Raw genomic sequence first — 19,766 nt, forward strand, 5'->3', positions numbered from 1 at the left:
CCCGTCATGGGGCTAATTTGATAGTTGGGCTTATCGGCATCAATCGCGGGAAGTTTGCTCGGGGCAAACATTGAAAAAAAAATAAATAAATCAGGCGACACTTAAGCTCCGTGTTAAGGGTATGACACGATAGCGCAATGGGTTAAATTCCAAATGTGCAGAAGGTCATTCTTTTCGTTTAACGCTATCAGAAGATATGACAGCATGGTTACGGCAGTGTCAGGCAAAATTTGTCGTCAGGTCGGCAGTCAGAAGTTTCTTACACCGTACAGTGACAAATCAACATTAATGCCATGATATCGCTGCGAAACCATAGGCGATCACACACAGAGCAACCGCAATCGAATGGGTAGTCATGGAATCGCTTGTGAATCTCAGAGATTGCTCCTTGTAAATCTTGTATTAAAAGAAAAAAACAAAGAAGAATCCAAGGGGTCGCCACGTAGCCCAGGATTCCGTACATCCACTTCGCCGCATAGCAAGTCGACGCTATGTTGCTACACCCCGTGTAAGCGTAAGGCCCTGCAAACCCAGCGGATGTCTCGCGCGTCATGGGAATGGAATGTTGTCTCCCTCGCCAGCTTCGCTAGTGCCTCGTCCTCATATACACTGGCGCACCGAGAACTGCTCCCCTCCGAGGCCCAACTCGTGTTGCAGATTCTCACGCTCGGAGTCCGCCCTTCGAGCTTACTTGCGACGCGAGAAAGCGGACGCCTGTGCCTAGCCCGTTTAACGATGTGGGTATCAAGTTTGCCGCGAATAAACACATTTCACCTCCTGGGTGGTCAAAACGAACCCCGTGCTGTGCAAGACAGCGGCATAGTTAGCTTCTAATGTCACTTCGAAGTGCTCACGGAAGAAGCGCCTGATTTTACTCTCACCGCCCATTCCATAGCTATAGAAAGCCGCCGCGGTAGCTCATTGGTTATGGTGCTAGGCTGCTTACCCTGTCCTTTGCCAGTTGCGGCCACCGTATCCCCGCGAACTTCTTAATCTCATCCACCCACCTAACTTTCTGCCGCCCCCTGCTACGTTTGCCTTCTCTTGGAATCCACTCCGTTATTCTTAAGGACCACCGGTTATCTTGTATTCGCATTACATGCCCTGCCCAAGCCCATTTCTTGCTCTTGATTTCCACTAGGATGTCATTCCCACTCCAGGTGGTCGAAATTATCCGGAGCCCTCCACTACGGCGTCCCCCATAGCCTGAATCGCCTTGGGACGTTAAACATAGTAAATCAAATCAAAACTATTCCATAGGGTTCAGGTTTTATGCGGTGAAGGGATGGAGTAAGTCATTTTGTATACACTTACTATGGATGAGCTGCCTATCTACCTTTATTGTGTGATTCGTTTCAGGGGTAATGACGGTGCGGGTATATGGCGGAAGAGCGGACATTGCGCCAGAATTGGCTTGCCTCCTTGCATGACGAAAAAATTAAGAGCGAGGCACTTTTCAGTCGAAAGGGAAGAGCATATGATTGCAGCCGGTTAGATTTTGCGGGCACGCGTATTTTTTTATATATCTAGAAATTCAACTTCAAGCATGTTCCCTCGGGATACATGACTATCGCAAAATTATCAGCACTACGCGGAAGTAAGTCACAGGCGTCTTCGTTCCGTGGTGTCCAAGACACTTTTCATGGTGTGAAAGAGTTTTGTCTACAGACACTCTATAGAGTATGAATAGACAAAGGAAATACCTATAGGAAGTCAGGAGAGCCCATAAGAAGTCTATATAGACAGTCTGTAGACCATTTTTATAAGGCCTATCTATTATTGCGCCCGATCTGTCCATTCTCTCTGCCTCTTTGCAGACACAGTTCTATGTTTTTGATCTTCCGACCAACTAGACTGCCACTGCATACTTCTCGTCATTCTGCGTCGAAACCTCCCTAGCATCCGGACTTTACATCGCCACATTACGGCGAAGAAAAGTAAAGGAGCATTTATCATGAAGGGACGCTATTCACGCAAGGGACGCTTTGTCTTTTTCACAAACTGTACTTTAACTTTCCAGCACTTCGAGAAAACCTTCTACGAGCTCCGCTACGATCATCTCGTCGTTTATTTAACTCCTTAAGCATACAGCGTTTGCACGGCTCCACCAATTATTTCAATAAATCTTTCCTTCCCAGTGCGATAGAAAGCTGGAATAACCTCCCCGAACACATTGTCATTGAGACTAACCCTTCCAGATTTAGACAGCTCCTAATCGACCATCTCAACGACAAATAATTTTTTCCTGCACCCTATGCCAGCTTCCAAGCCCTGCAAACTGACCAGCCTGTTCTACTTCCAAAGTTGTAATTTGTTTCTGTTTATATTTCTGCTACACTCTGTCATGACGTGATTATTTGAATTTGTTACTTCTGTCTTTTTTTCGTCTTGTTCTACTTTTTTTTCCTATTCTATATTTTATATTTTCTATATCTTTCTGTATTTCCATATTCCTTCTATATTTATATATTCATGTATGACTGTTGAACACCCCTGTACCACCCCCCCCCCCCTTATGTAATGTCCCTAACGGGACCCTTAAGGGTTAATAAATGATGATGATGATGATGACACGATTTAAAACAAAAATTGCAGCAGGGGACGAAAAACAGGAGGTACGCAGACTAGACGAAGAAAGACTTTAAGCTGAGGTTTGCTGAAAAGACGCCTCCTTACTTAAGCAGTGATAATGTGCATGCGCGACCAACACACCCAAAACAAATAACTGTACCACTCAAAGCATGACACGCACTTGTTTAGTTACTCATGGAGGGAGTATTTATTGTCTGGTGATCTAGACGACCTTACTATTGGGCCGTGAACATTTCGGCAACGTATTCGGCATTTGTAGACAACATTTCGGCATTTGTAGACAAAGCGACTGAGGACCCCACAGTGTATAACGGAACGTCAAGCGCAGATGAAGGTAGAGTGATCATGACGTCAGAGCTTCCGTATCTGCACGTAGCATCCGTGAAACGACAAGAAACAAATCACGGTTTCAGTTTTGGTTAAATGCGTTTGTAACGGATTCATCTATCGTCTAGCGCTGAATGGCTTTAGATTCAAGCCAAGGCGATGTGATCTGTTCCAGAGGAGGCGCATCAATACGAGAATTTCGCCTCCTTTCCGCCGTCATGCGGTTCCGATCGAGGCCTGTCCATTAAAAATCGCGCGCTTTGGCATTCGTGTTTAGAGAGCGACTGTTAATTCGCTATGAAACTGACATAAATGAAACTTTCATGTTTACAAGATTGCGCTTAGCGGCCACGCATGCTTCAGTTTCGACGAGGCATCGCCAACGGAACGCCACCGTGGAGCACATGAGAGGGCGAGTGAATTCGGCTTCGGAATAGCGACGTTTCGAAAAATACCGGGGAAAGGAAAGGGTTCGCGTTCGCCAGTGTATGCTTGGCATGTAAAACGAGTTCTTCTTAGTAGCCCCAGGTAACGCTCTCGCATGTGTTCAGCTCTTTCGGTCCCCATATAAGATGTGTCGGGCGGGCTTGCTCGACCGTGAGAGGAATCGCGGGCAGGCCTCTTTTTATTTCTCGATCGGACGCAGGACCGTAGGCGGTGCTCTCGACCTTGCTGCGTACGTGCCCCATGAGAGGGCATCAGTAATGCAACCAGTCGCGTTTTCTTCGTTTCTTTTTTTTTTTATTTGTATCCGCTTTGTATGTGCGTGTGCATGGACGCGCGCTCGTTTTTCTGTCGAAAAGTCGGTGCAGTCAGTGCACTCGGTTGAGACTCCTGTTTTGCCCCTCCATGCCTGTCGTCGTGGCGGTAGCGCGACGCCCTTCCTGTTACATGCTATCTGGGCTCGACACTCCAGGCGCGAAACATAGTTCTATTTTGGAGGCGCCTATCGTGTTTCTTTTCTTCTTTTTTCCTTCTGGGTTTCTGCCGCCGTGCTTCTATCCCCTCATCATTCTGTCCTGGCGTTTTCTCTTCTTTTTTTGCTCGACAGATGTAACCCATGGAGGCTTCTGCTCGCAGATTTGGAATCGCGGTTTCGTTTAGAGGTTGCTACAGCACTCCACGCGAATGTCGTGTATTTTTCTTGTCTGCGTGTTCAGTTTTTTTTTTTTTCTGTCACATACGTATGAAAGAGGAGTTTGAGAGCATAAAGGCGTAAAAAAGTGTCTGCTAGAGATGGACGCTCCTGTGTAGTGGCCGTCTTGTTTTCGGTGTTGACACCTGAACTGATGAGTGCAAGCAAGGGCACGAGTGCGGTTTCCTCTACACCGATGCATTTTGAAATTTTACAAATATTGTTACAAAAAAAAATACAGCTCATTTCTGCACGGTTCATGGCCTTTCGTGTCTGGTCGCCATCTCTGTGCATGTTTGCGTGCGTGCTTCAGAGAGAGGAGAGAGAATCGGGTATGAAACTGAAACAACGCTACTCTCGGTAAGTGGAGTACGTTTCTCTGCACTGATTAAATTATTTAGTTAATAATGGTTACCCAACCTTGAAAGCACTGAAAATGCGCCAGAACCTTCGCGAAAACTGCAAAGCTACCAATGATGTCTAAAATGATGCATACACATTATGATAGTTTTATACAACGCTGTGACAGGGGAGCGCGAATTCTTAGAGGGAAATACGATTGAGGCCGCTTGCACGCTGTGATGTCAACTGCAGCTAAGCTAACTTTCAATCAATCAATCAATCAATCAATCAATCAATCAATCAATCAATCAATCAATCAATCAATCAATCAATCCAATCAATCAATCAATCAATTGAATTTACGAAGCCAGCAGAAATCAATACGGGGGCAATTTCTAGCACGGGACTTTCGGATCTGCCAAGATTTGCGCTGCGTATTTGGGGCTGAGACTGGAATAGCTGTTTGCAGAGTGGAGCTGGGAGCTGGCCTTGCTGTCAGCTGAAGACATGAGGGTGTAGGGGCGGGCAAGACCAGATTTGATTTGCGACGTCGGAGCGTAAGCTCTGTCCATCGCAGAAACGGTTAGTTAAACTAAATGAGGCAAAATCCGTCAGTTTTTTAGTTTACGAGGTTGTCACAAAATGGGGACAGACTAAACGCTCCACTGTGGCGTTAGAAGAAAATGCAAGTCTGGGAAACACCGCCACCCTTTCGCGCCTGCTTTCTTTCCATCACATCATGCACAGAACTGGACAACAGGTCTTGCCTCGCGCATGTAGCAACGTTTCACCTGTCACGGCAAAAAACACGTTTCACCCATGAACGCACTGACATGGGTTCACTAAAGAGCAGACCCAGTAGAAAACAAACAGCATGAAAAGAAAGAAGAAAGGAAAGAAAGAAAGCCTCGTTTCTCAGAACCGAAGGGCGCTTGCAGTGCTGTCGAGAGACGTACCTGCTCCAGCGGGCGTGTTGATGAGTGACCCGAACTCAGATGCCAGCGCGGACATCTCCTTTCTCACGCATCAGTTGATGAGAGATTCATCAACGGCTCGTCTTGGCAAAATAACACTGGAGACAGGTCGGAATAACGAGCAACGGGTCTGCTCGTAGGGGGCCTTCTGGTTTCCAGAAGGTCCTCTGGACTTCTTCGTAAAGGTGTACCGGTGGAGGAGCTTGTTTGCTCTCACCGGTATCCTGATGGTTATTTTTGCATTCAAGAAGGCTTAACATACAGTCGTAATAGGGACGAGGATCAGGCAACGCTAATACAGGCTGACAGAGACGCTCTCATGAAAACTAAGCGCGACAAATGATAATCATTATATCGCGCCAATAAATTCGCCACGCAAGTTATGAACTAATGAGCAAGAAAGAAGTTTGTGTGGACAGCGATGGAGCTGGCCATTAAGAAATTGCACTGCAGACCCACTGTGCATGGGTGCATAATAAAGGAGTAATTACTCATTAGCATGCATCGAGGCGCAGCTGCGCACTGTAAACAGAAAGGAGTAAAACGGAAGTAATATTTCCTTTAGCGAACTCCTTTTATGGAAGGGAGTGCGCGAGAAGACAGCTTGCTACTTTTTTACTCCAACATAGGTGTATCAATGTTTAGAGTGTATGGCTACGTAGAAAAAACGAAGACAGGACGGCTTTCCTTAAGCTACGAAATTTCTGGGAAAGCTGTGCAGATTTCGTTTGCAGCAATGTGGCTGCGCTTGGGTGGATCTTAATGAGTAATTACTCTTTTATTACAAATATACTCCACCTTGAGGGATTTCATTAAACATTGGACTAATGTATGTGTACATCGCTTAACTTGTCTTTTTGAGTGCGCATCTACGGAGAAGTAGCGTTGTGGTCGGTTGCCGTGATTGACGAAGAGGCAAGGAATCACTGCATTGATTTTCAGCGAAGTTATGGTTAACATCCCGTCAAATCTCATTCACTAGTAGTTTTCAATGTGCTTATACTGCGTTAATCTTCTCGCTGTCTACATTTCGCTCGCGAACTAGCAATGGTTTAGTGGAAGATAATATAGGGCTCGTCATGTCCTTCCTCGTCACTTTATTGTTGCTGTTCTTGAGTCACTCCTCACCGTACGTACTGACGAGAGAAGTGACTCAATAAGAATGGCACCCCTGAATATTGAAAATGAGAGCGCTGAATTTTGAGCGACTGTCATTTGAAGCGCAGAGTGACACAACTACTGCTATCAGTTTTGACGCCTGCACGCGGCTGCTCACAATGTAACGGTGCAACTACACTGTAAAGAGTAAAAAGGGGTAAGTTGTACTCTCTTTTTACGCCTTTCTGTACAGAGTGTACAGCTCGGCATGATTTCCTGCTTGTTGTCTTCTCACTGCGTATCCCTACGACTATGCGAAGTTTCTCAAAAAGGACGGCAACATTTGAGATTGCTTTTTTTTTTTGCTGTGTGAGAAGCTCATTGTTATGTTCACTTGACGGTGCACTAAAAGGGCGTCTTCGTCATCCGTAAAAAGCAGGTGTTCAAAGATATCTTTTCTATATATATTTTTTTGCTCTTGCTCCAGCTACGCGACACTAGGAAATGAATGTTTGATGACCTCAGAGAGCCTGACATCACGCGTCCGTTTGCAGTAGGGCTAGTTGCTTGAAGACAGCGCAATCGCTGGATGCCGTTTTAGTCTGGGTTGCTATCTTTGCATGCTATCATATGTGTCGTAATTTATAATCGTGAGACGTTACGCTTAACACGCTTGTGAAGTTATAGCGTTTATGTGGGTCCGTAATCTGAAAGAACAAATCGATTTTTGCCTTTATCTCATTTTCGTTGTTCTTAAAAATCAATTCTTTGACTCTTTCTGGTTATGATGGTGTTCGTCTGGTAGAAAAATACGAATTTATTGCAGAAAAATTTCATTTAAAAATGTTTCTGCGACCCGATTAAAAATTGTGATTTCTACACCGGGAAGGAATCCGTGACCTCCGTCTTGAAGTGAATGGTACTGTACCTAGCCTCCGAGATCCGGGCACGGTCAACTGCATCGACGCACGTGTTTTACTTGCGAAATCAGCCGGCGGTGGCGCCACCTGGACTTCACTTCGTTCCTGTTTAGTAGACTGTGGAAGCTCCCATTTCAGTGCAAATAGCGTCTTTGTCGTTGGAATGCGGTAATCTGTCTAAACAGCTTAACTTCAGTATGTCCCCAGTGTCTTTTTAATGCTTCTCTTCAGTTTATAAGAACTGTTCTCAATAGTAAACGTACCGTCTGGAGCCGACTGCTCTAGTCTGTTCTACAGCGAACAGCATATGCTCGGCTCTAGCATCTTTTCCTCATGGCCACATAGAAAGAGCCAGCCTGTTCAAGTGCTCAGCGTTTGGAAAACGTCAAGGTAAAGCAACTGTTACACATTGGAAAGCAGGATACCATAGAAAAAAAATAATCAAAGAAGATCCTTCCACTGCACAACGCTGAAGCCGCGTGCGACAGCCGGCCAACCCCCGTCCCTTCCCTCACTTACCCCTGCCCTCCGCTCTCCCACTTAGGAATGTTACTATACCACGACGCAGGCAGCGCGGTTTCCACCTGCGCCTTGTTTTCGATTAAGCACGGGGCCCATCGTTCTCACGGCGGGACAGACGTTTAGCATGTACTCGGTATCTCGGGACCTAAGCGAGAGGAACGCACGGCGTCAAGAAACATATCGGCGGCAGAGGGAAAGGGGGTCTCTTGTAACTGGATAGCTGGGCGGCTTCACGGCCAAATGAGCCGGCCGCAGAGGGCATCCATCATCCTTGCGTAAAGACATCCGCGGGCTCCTTGCCTCTTCTCTTCCTTCACAAGGGCCACGGTGGACACGTGCAAATAGAAATAGCAACTAAAATATATGACCGGCTAGTCAAGCTCAAGGCCGGCATGACTCTCTTCGGCCAATATGTGCGGCCTGCGGCTTGCGGTTTTTGTAGAATTTCCTTTTTTGAGTGTGTGTGTGTTGGCGCTGTGGGCGGCAGGGACTTTAGTGGGATGATGTACCACCACCTTTGAATGCGCGGTCGCAGTGAGAGTAAGAAGAGGCTGGCAAAACAATTGGGCAAAGAAAGCATAAGCTTGATGAAGGTCCCAGGAACTTAATCCCACCTCTTCGTTTCCATATTCGCGTTTCGAGGCGGTTACTTGTTGGCTTTCAGCTGTTCTGCCTCCATGAATCATTCACGCCTGGCAGGATGTCTTAGGTAGAGTTTTCGTACAAAACGACGGCACCAGCCCGATTTCACCGGAGCGAAATATTTGTTCTTTTGATTCTTCGTTCCTAGTGAATGGCTGACGTTTCATGAACTGATTGAGAGTGGCAATCGGGTCAAGTTGGTTCTTTTGAAGCAATGGGGAAAAAAAAGCAGAGCACGTGACCCGTGTTGTCCGTTCCTTCGTACTATCCTGTTGCGCTGCTCTCTTTCTTCCGCTGCAGCATTTCACGTTTCCTCCTCGCACCTGATCGAGATTGGTTTATGGGGCTTCACGTAACAAAGCGACTAAGGCTATGGGAAACGCCACAGTGGAGGGCTCCGGATAATTTACACCGCCTGGAGCTATTTAACGTGCGCCGACATCGCACAGTACAAGAGCCTCTACCTTTTCCGCCTTGATCGAAATGCGGCCATACCCACGGCTTTCGGGTCAGCAGCCGGGCACCATAATCACTGCCTTGTCAAAGTTGGTTGCACACGTTGAAGGCCGCTTTGTTTGTGCCGCATACAAAAACGAGAATAATTCTTAGTGGAAATGCTCTCGTGATTAAACATTCGATAGGGCGTTGTTTAGTCGTGTTGGAGCGAGTGTGCTGGAGGAGTAGGACGGGGTTATTTGCAGCGGAAGGTGCTAGCCTAGCAAATGTATGCTGGAAAGCGTCGGCACTCATTTGCTATAGGCTAATAACAAGGCAAGCAAAAAAAAAAAAATCTAGTGCTAGCCTAACACAAGAAGCGGGCTTTTTATGAGACCCGCCTTTTACGGGAAAGGAAAGAGCCTGAAAACCCACAAACCGCAGTTAATGTCCTGGATAGAGACTCGTTTCATATAGCAAATAGAGAATGTATGAAATTGCCTTTTCGGTACATTTAAACACGCTATCTTGGGCGTGAAAATGACCTTGGAGGAAAAGCAAACGCTCGTTATTTCTGGCATGTAATAGCATCACGAGCGTTTGAGAAAACGGATTTGAATTTCAAGGGGCTTTCCAGTGACCCCGCGCGACTAAGTCCATTTGAGCTGCGGCAGAAAGTGCAGGTAAATTATACAGGATGCCCTTTCGAGTAACATTCCTACGGGGTCAAAGGACCAAGATAATGAAAACTGATTGTGTGCAAAGCTCACTTCAGTGGGTTCCTGAAAAGCCGCTCAACCAATTTTTTCTTTATGCTATGTAGAACTTTTAAGAAATCAGAGTAGCGTACCTAGTTCAGACTATCACTAGTCGGTCTTGGCATTTCGAAGGAGAGCTCAATAAAACGGCATGATGTTTTAAAGGTCATGACATCCAAGGATTCCGGGATCACCTGTCTGCCTAAAAGGGATACTGAGAACGCAGTCATTTTCCATTCAAAAAGTTTTGCTTTTTCAGAGAAATTACGGAGTAAAACTTGGCAGAAACGTAATTTGGAGAATTTCAGGAACAAAAATTTCCTCTTGTTTCCCACAAGTTGCTGTGTTTTCTAAACTGCAGGCAGGAAAAATGGACAGAGATATGAATTTTTGGGTCTACTTGAGGGAATATCGGGTTATGGCTTATAACATCACTGTGAGGACAACCCTAATCAATTTTCTATCCCAGGAAAAATCGATCCTGTGGCTCTTCATGGTTACGTCGTTGTTTATTCGGCAGCGAAATACAAATTTATTGTTGATAGTGATTGGAGTTAAAAATGAAACGCTTTTTTTTTGTTCGCCCCTCGACTCCAACTCGTGACGCCAATAAAGAAAAAAAAACTCCTTGATCATTGTTTGGATGGAGGTGTAAAGACCACCCAGCAGAATCTGTTTTTACGTCATCGTAGTTTGCTTGCAAAAACGCCCGATGGTGACGGCATCTGTATTTCATTATTTTACCTTTCCTATAGCTCATAAGAGGTCAACTTTCATTGAAAGTAACCTGTTTTTATCAGAACGTGGTAATCCACTGGTGCAGTCCAACCTTAATTTGCCTTGAGCGTCCCTTTATTGGGGCGAACGCTGAAACGGCACACAACAGAACCTCTAGTTCCCAAGATGGCCCACGTTCTCAAACTGATTCGCCTTGAAGACCCCTCATGAGCACTCTTCACGTCTACTTTCCTTTTTTTTTTCCATTTGCTTAAAATCTTAACCACTGCGATTAATGGGACAGACTCTGAGACAGTTTCCTCCGTTATCTGTCAGAACTAACTGAGCGGTCGATTCAGCACGCAGGCAGGATTCACGAAGGTTTTCGACACCGCAGCCACGGTCTGGTGATAAAACATATCCCTGTTAAGTCGATGGTAATCTGCGTTCGAATCTCGCGGTACCACCTGGAATCTCTTCACGAAGTTTGCGATTACTTGAATTAAGAATTGCTATTCTTGCTAGAAATTTGTAGTACGGACAGCAAATAACCTCACCAGAACTTGTATCTTCCGCCTATTCGATAAGTACGGGTTCGTAACGGCCCTTTTCAAGAGGAACAGATGCAAGAAGGGCCGGTAGGTTTCAGTTCTCCTTTAATGGTAGCGTACGGGTTGTTTCACAATTAGATGGGACACGGGAGCGCGTGGCTGCGTTCCGCGGAGCGCCAGTGCATCCAACGCGGCCGCGAGTCTAACCAAAGTGGAAATCGGCGCGTAGCACAACGTCCAGATGGATCCCTGTTTGCCTGCGTTTCGATGCGTGGCCGCGTCGGATGCATCGGCGCCTCGAAGAGCGCGGCCACGAGTTTCCGCTTTTGATCTAGGTGTGAAAAAAAACTCGTACAGAGCAAAAAAGAAAAAAAGAAAGAAAAGCGAACTGCGGACGCGAAACAAAGGAAGTGATCGCTATGGGCGATGGAGCGCAGTGCGTGGTGTGTTCCCAGAGTAAACTGAGCTGCGAAACACGACCGCAATTAACAGGAGGAAAAAAAAAAACACAGAGAAGCTGTGCGTGCCATGTTCCTTCCTTTGTTGCAGTGCTTTGTTAGGAGAAAGAAACAGCACACAAAGAAACCCGGAAAAGAAAAGAAAGCGTCTAGTGTCTGCGTCGGCGGAACTCTTGTGGACTGGCTGATTCGGCGCCAGCGTTATTACGGATAAAGCGTTAGTAACGCTACCGAAACGCGAACTACACAGATTAAATCACGCATGATAGGTCCCTTTCACTCTTCGATGACGTTTCGGCCAGCAACATTACTTGCTAAAGCCTCCTTTAATCATGTTAAGGACCGTCTTTCCACACTATCCTGCAGCCCGTGGTGAATGCACTGGCTTGCGCGTCAAGTACGGTGGGGCTGTCCCTAGGTTCACACCAGAACTAAAGCTGACAAGAAATATTTCGGTAACGGAACTAAATAACGTGAAAGTTCGTTACACGCACACTTTTTTTAACACATTACAAGAAGCATGATCCGTCTACAAAGCGATGGCGTATCATTCCGTCGCGACATCAAATGCCCATATTCGCATAGAAAGAAAAAAGGAAAAATGGGGGTAAGCTTTAATGGAACATAGTATCCCTCCTGCTTGCACGTGAAGACAGAAACCTTATCTTATCACATATCGTAATCCCGTAGCCAATGCGCGACGTTATTGAAAAAACGAAGCTCTTGGTTACGTTTGCAGCATCAATCATGGATAAGCTGCATGCCCTGCAAGTCACGTATTTTATATTAGGTGCTTTTCGCGCGACTTCAACGTCGTCTTGTCAAAGAAAAGAGAGAAGCTCTCAATCGATTCGTTTTAAGCTGCTTCAATCTTGCCGAAAAAATACTTTCTTTTTTCCATTTTTTGTAACAGCGCTGTGGCGGACGAGGAGGCTTTGGTGGTGTCAGTCGCCACCACCGACCAAACAAAACTATCTCGCATGCTCGTTGCAGGATGAACAAAGCTTGTGAAAGATATCGCCTCTCATTTGTTGCCTGCTGTTCCTGTTGGTCGTTTGCTTATCATAACGAGTGGCGATATTTTCCTGGTAATAATCTGGGTCGCGTCATGCTCCTTGCGCCGATATGGATGTTTGCTCGCGCTATTGTTGCTCTATTGACGCGCGAATCAACATAAATGACGAATTGGAAATATCCAAGGCCACTAAATATTGCATTTCGGGTCTTCTCTCGTATCTAAAGAAATCAGGAATGTCGAGAATGAACAAACATGGAGTAGGCGGTGCATCTGGTAACGGCTCCTTTGCCTGTTCTGATAAAGCGTTCATGCATAACTTCCCTTCGAGATACGGTGTATGACGGGCTGAAAGCGGCAGAAATGTGCATGATGTGATACAGTCTCGATCTTATCTCCGTCAATGGCCCATGCGACTGATGAGAATTAAAGTGGTGATTAACACGCATGTCATCCTTTATTATGCGGATTTGCATGAAATGCGTGCATAAAGTATTTGATACATCTTAGTGTGCCCTGTTTGTCTTTGAGCGCATACATCTGGTTTTTACTGGGCATAGGTAAAAACCAGATGTATGCCCTAAAAGACAAACAGGGCAATGTCATCAGCAATACGGATAAGATAGTTTAATTAGCCGAACAGTTCTACAAAAATCTATACAGTAGCGAATCTAATCATCAAGTTACTGAGGGAGGCAGTCGAGCACAGCAATGGGACATCCTGCCAGTAACGAAGGAGGAAGTAAAGAAAGCCTTAGGGGCAATGCAAATAGGGAAAGCAGCTGGTGAGGATCAGGTAACAGCAGATTTGTTGAAGGACGGAGGAGAGATTGTGCTACAAAAACTAGCCACCCTGTATACGCAATGCCTTGTGACCTCGAGAGTACCAGAAGCTTGGAAGAACGCTAACATTATCTTAATTCATAAGAAAGGAGACGTCAAGGACTTGAAGAATTACAGATCAATCAGCTTATTGTCCGTTGCCTACAAGGTATCTACTAAGGTAGTCGCTAATAGAGTCAGGACAACCTTGGACTTTAGTCAACCAAATGATCAGGCAGGCTTTCGTAAAGGATACTCGACAATAGATCACATTCACACTATCAATCAGGTGATAGAGAAATGCGCAGAATATAACCAACCCCTATATATAGCCTTCATTGATTACGAGAAAGCATTTGACTCAGTGGAAACCTCAGCTGTCATGCAGGCATTGCGGAATCCGGGTGTAGAAGAGTGCTATGTGAAAATATTGGAAGATATTTATAACGATTGCACAGCTACTATAGTTCTCCATAAAGTCAGCAATAAAATTCCAATACGGAAAGGTGTCAGGCAGGGAGACACGATCTCGCCAATGCTCTTCACTGCCTGCTTACAGGAGGTATTCCGGGGTCTGGAATGGGAACAGTTGGGGATAAGAGTTAATGGAGAATACCTGAGTAATTTGCGATTCGCTGATGACATTGCCTTGCTAAGCCACTCAGGACAAGAACTGCAAAGCATGATCAATCAGTTAGACAGGCAGAGCAGAACGGTGGGGCTAAGAATTAACATGCAAAAACCAAAGTAATGTTCAACAGCCTAGCAAGGGAACAGCAGTTCGCCATTGGTAGCGAGGTGCTGGAAGTAGTAAGAGAATATGTCTACTTAGGGCAGGTAGTGACCGCAGATCCGGATCATGAGAGGGAAATAACTAGAAGAATAAGAATGGGGTGGAGCGCATATGGCAGGTTCTCTCAGATCATGAATGGTAGCTTACCAATATCCCTGAAGAGAAAAGTACACAACAGCTGTATCCTACCGGTACTCACCTATGGGGCAGAAACGTGGAGGCTAACAAAGAGGGTTCAGCTTAAGTTAAGAACAACGCAGCGAGCTATGGAAAGGAAAATGATAGGTGTAACGTTAAGAGATCGAAAGCGGGCGGAGTGGCTGAGGGAACAAACGCGGGTTAATGACATCTTAGTTGAAATCAAGAGGAAGAAATGGGCTTGGGCAGGGCATGTAATGCGAAGGCAAGATAACCGCTGGTCCTAAGGGTAACGGAGTGGATTCCAAGAGAAAGCAAACGTAGCAGGGGACGGCAGAAAGTTAGGTGGGCGGATGAGATTAAGAAGTTTGCGGGGATACAGTGGCGGCAACTGACAAAGGACAGGGTTAATTGGAGAGACATGGGAGAGGCCTTTGCCCTGCAGTGGGTGTAGTCAGGCTGATGATGATGATGATGAGTGTGCAATCTAAGCGTCGTTTCTAAGGTATTTTGTTAGCAGCGTCGGTGCTTCGTGGAACCTGTAGTCTCGGTGTGCTTCTTCTAAGACATTATCTGTGCCGTGTTAATGCTATGCGGAATTCTCTGTCGCACCCGACAGAATTCAGCATTTGCGGGTAAGTTGTACAGTTTGGTCTCGAGGAGTGCATTCCGCACGGGACAATCTTCCGAGAAAGGCGGTCAGGGAGGTTGCGAACAACTTCCGTGTTTCAGTGTCAACGTGCTGGTTTTTGTGCCCCAGACGTGGCGGTAAAAATGGGTGTTTGGACGGTAAGTTCATGACTTTGAGCTATCAGTAAAGCAGCTTGCCGCTAGGCAGCTGCTAGCTGCTTTCATTGTGAGAAACAATATTGAAAGCCGACATGGAAAACAGAATGACGTAAAAAAAAGATATGGTATTTGAATGTGATATTTGCACTGTAGTGTGTGCCAAGCTGTGATAACTTGGTGCTTTAAAATCGGCTTCAGCATATTTGTTTGCCACTAAATGAATATTGACAGTTTCGGTAATAAATATCGTATGCGTATCGATCCACTCCGAAAGGTGAACGGGTGAAAAGTTGTGCTCCTGTTGCTATGCACTAACATTATGACCGAATTTCAGTACTGGCTTCAGTGCCAAACACGGCTATGCGATTACGCTGGCCATGACTGTAAACGTTGGACAATCCCACGCGGTCGAAATGAGTCCTTTGAATTCTCCAGTATGGAGCACGTCGTAGCCTGTCAGGCCGCCTTAAGGCACAAATAATTACTGCACGTATACAGAGATAGAAAAGGAATCGTCAGAAATAATGGTCAGCAGAAGAACGGTTTCAAGACATGAACTGTAGAGGAAATTAGAATAGATTAAAATTTTTAACAAGATAGCCGGCTTTACTCTTCATAAAAGTTTTGTACGACGGAGCACACATTTCTGTAACACACCCAATAATTCTGAACAAAAGCATTTTTTAACGAAAAAGAGTTTATGTACGCCATTTTTTTTCGTATATTGAATGGTTTCACTATAAACATCAATATATTTATGTATTTAAATATTTATTTATGTAAATAAACAAAGGCTTGGATTTTTTTTTTTTTTTTTTGCTATCAACGTTTTTGCTATCGTCAAAAGCGTTCCCCATTGGATTTCTATGACAGTCTTAACTGCCCGGTGCGAGCGATGGAAAAACTATAAAAGAAAGGATTTGTTATGCAGCGGAAGAATGAACTATCACCTTCAATATTTCCATAAACGTGCCTTGCAATTTTCCAACATTCAAAACTTTTGACCAAGAATGTTGAACATGTCAAATGCGGAGGCTCCAAAGGGAAGGACATACTTCACGGAGGAGCTTCTGGCTGAGTTGTTTGAGCAGGATTTCTTCATAAGGAAAAACAGAACGACATGAGGGCCGCGTAAAATGATAATTTCGAGTTCACCACTCAAAGGACCCAGAGAAATGGGACCGTCAGAGAAGATTTTTAGAGATCGGAGTTTATTTTCGCAATGCGACAACACAGCTGCTGGAAATAAACGTCAAGCAGCCTAGATGTCTGCTGCTCATTTATAGCATTTCTACCTGCGCTGTTGCTAAGAGCGGAAGTGTTTCAGCGTTTCGATCGTATACTGTAGGGCTGTAAACACGGGATTAAGATTTAGGCCAGTATAACACACTAATACTATAGCAGATGGCGTTTGCAACACGCTCACTGCGCTGTCGGTACCCTGATGAAGATGTTTTTTCACATCTTCTCCGTGATCTTAACGCTGTTCTCATCCATCATTCAAAGCACGAAATCATTCATTGGGGAAAACGTCTGTCCATGAAATTTCAGCATGTGGGCTTTGAGATTCTTAAAAACGCTTGAGTAAATGGGTAAAATAAAGACACCAACAAACTTCATAGATGCGAGTTGCCAGTTCTTGTGAATGATACAGTCACGGGAAACAAATAGATCCGTTTTGGAGACAGCGGAAGTGACAGTTACGCGTTATCGCCTAAAGCACATACTTCGTGACCCTTATGGGTGGGCCCAAATGGATCAGCAAGTGCGACATGCCACTACTTCGAACTGTGCTACACTGAGCAAGATCACTAGGACATGAAAAGGCGCCAAAACAAGATGGCGCGGTTCCAACTAAGACAGTGTGCGAGCTTCACCAGCAGAAGAGAAGTAACGAGACGGATCATGGTGATGTGGAAGGTGTATGACGTCAGTGATAATGACATGCCGTCACGTGCGCGCTCTGTGTTGGCGGAGATAGCGTGACTGTAACCAAGTACGTCACTGAAAGACGGAAGACGCAGAGAGCGGAGGCAAGAGAGCGAAGAATAATCATGTACAACATACTTGTACAAAAATTTTGAAAATTGGAAAACTGTAAGGTTCCGGTATAGAAATATTGAAGGTGATGGTCTGTTCTTCCGATACGTAGCAAAAGCTTTCTTTTATAATATTTCCATCGCTTGCATCGAACAGTTAAGACTGCCATGGAAAACGAATGGGGAACGCACGATAGCAAAAACGTTGACAGCAAGAAATTCAAGCCTGCCGACGGGAGACCTGCACATATATTGATTGTTAAAGTGAAATCTCACAATGTACGAAAAATTTGGACTTCTGAACTCTTTCCCGTTCAAAAATACTGTTGTCCACAATTGTTGGGTATATGTAAGAGAATATTCATAGCACAAAGCGGGAGCGGTAACGCCCACACATACTTGGCACAGCAAAGAGCCTGACCATTTTCGTTCCTGTGCCGCATTACTGTTACTGCGGCAATATGAAGCAAGCAGCTGTTTCATACTTCTCGAATCACTCGCCCTTGTGGTATTTCCGCGCTTTGTCAGTTCATGGCATCATGCCACACCTGCTGTTCCGAAACGTCCATCTGCTTTACTCAGTATCTCCATGTCAATAAAAAATAACGAAGTGGTGCATACGGACTGTCTCTATCAGATACGACAATAATCCAGCAAGAAGTACAGTAATTTCACCTGTAATGCCTGGGGCAAGAGATCCGAACCAGCGTGATAAATCGCGCCGTGTTTCGAAGTGTGAATAAGAAAACTTCTAAACGGCTGAGTAGCGTTGACCATCTTTACTTCGATCTCTTTCAAACAGTTAGCTTTGCTATACGATAAGATATTTATGCATAAGTGATTAATCGCAGAAAAGTTAACCGCTAACGACAATAATTGCAGTTGCAGAAGCCATTCTATTCACTGTAATTCTGCGTAACGCGTTCCAGTTAATCTCTGGCACTTTTGAATGAATGCCAACGATTTAGTCATGCTCGACGGTGCGACCTTCGCCCTACCTCTCTACTTTTCAAGTCATGTACAGAAGATAGCCACGGCAGGTTTGCTAAGAAAATAAAATGTCAAGTTAGCTATTCGTACGAAGAATTATCGTTCTAGCCCGAAAAAGCTAGCGTTGTTCAAAAACGAGAGAGTGTGTGAGAGAGAAAGGTTCTCTCTCCCGTATCCATAAAGTACCCAGAAATGTGCTGCCTGCCTCTCTTTGAATTGTCGCTATGAAAGATGACAGCGTGATGCACATCACAAACTCTAGAATAAACTAGATCTTGCATCCGGAGCCATATGGGAACATTTTATGACTGCTCTTGTTGCTATCACACAAAAATGACGGTGGACATACTTCGCGACAGACCACTGTAAAGAAATTCCCTCCTTTACCTCATCCCCTTTTCTAAGTCAGCCACTGGTGAGTCAAAGTGATGCGACGCTTGGCGCGCTGCCTGCGGAAGATCTATTTTATGGAACCCAGTTGCTGTCCAAGGTGTCACTATGATGACTTCCGCTTGCTTTTTATTTGAAGAGCACTCCAAATGGAAATTGTTCACTGCGACATCGATACTTCGTCAATTCAAGCGATTAGCACGCTCGTACTGCGCTAAGTAGTCAAATATAAAATAATAAAAATAAAACATTGTCTACAATTTCGTCTAATACATAATTTATTTTTTGCAGATGATGCCCTTCAAACATTTTTAAAGTGCTTCGCAAGTTTAAGCAAAAAAGAAAGCGACGGTCGTACTCGCAGCCGTGACAAGCCCACCGGCGTACTGATTATCTTTGTCAGCCCCTATAATACCTGCTTCCATTTCATATAATTTATGAAAAGAGTGAAAAATATTTTTGAGACCTTCAATAAAAAGCATTTGCGGCAGTATTTTGTAACCTACCTACCTGTGTGCAATGACCATGTTCAAGATTAGAGTCAGATTGACACATATGAATTTCGCAATGTTTTGCAGTCTTCATTGTGGATTAAAGCAAACGCTTGCTTAGAATTTTTATGTAAACTATTGTTTTGTTAATTAATGTATTCTTGATTTATTTCAAAGTTTATTTGAAGAAGTGAACTTGCACTGTAATTTATTCTGTGACCACTGCTGCCTTGTATAGACCCCAAGGTACTTTTCAAGCTGTCATAAAACAGCTTTTTCGCCTGGGGGCCTTCAGCCTCGAGTTGAAAATAACGAATTCAATTTAAATACGTGACCAGCACGCTTATACCTATTGCTGCTTGTGGCAGCCTGGAAAAGAGTGAGCTAATAACACCAATGGCCGCGCCGCAACAAATGACATGCTGCGACACATCAATGTGCTTCCGTTTCATTTGCCGCGGTACGTTAAAGTGTGGCATGTAGGAAAAGTAAACATACAGGAAAAATTCTGCGGATAACACCTCGACCGCTATTGTGCGTTGGCTGCGGGCCCATTGCCATGTTGATTTTTGTGTTGTCAGCAAGAGCATATGCGTAGCTAAGATAGCAAACAGCTTCGTATGCGAACTGCGTCACTGTCAGCATGATAGAGTTCCGTACAGCGATTTACTCCTTTCACCAGGAGTTGAGTGAAAGAAACACTATCAGGTGGTTGAAATCTGTGCAGGAATAAGGAATCTTTGGGACGTACCTGATTTCCAAGTTGTGCAACTTGGGACCTAATTCATCAGCTGTCATGGTCGCATGTGCAAGACAGCATACGCATCC

At 44.9% G+C, this 19,766-nt stretch overlaps 2 protein-coding genes across 6 annotated transcripts in view; one reads left to right on the top strand and one right to left on the bottom strand.

The window, feature by feature from the left end:
- Positions 1-19,766, bottom strand: part of LOC149340858 (uncharacterized) — a 164,211-nt gene that overhangs the window by 143,593 nt on the left and 852 nt on the right. The window lies entirely within an intron of this gene.
- Positions 1-19,766, top strand: part of LOC149340859 (cholinesterase-like) — a 212,420-nt gene that overhangs the window by 32,342 nt on the left and 160,312 nt on the right. The window lies entirely within an intron of this gene.

This window comes from Amblyomma mixtum, chromosome 6, assembly GCF_055824585.1.
Source record: "Amblyomma mixtum isolate Tamu chromosome 6, ASM5582458v1, whole genome shotgun sequence".
NCBI classification, from domain to species: domain Eukaryota; kingdom Metazoa; phylum Arthropoda; class Arachnida; order Ixodida; family Ixodidae; genus Amblyomma; species Amblyomma mixtum.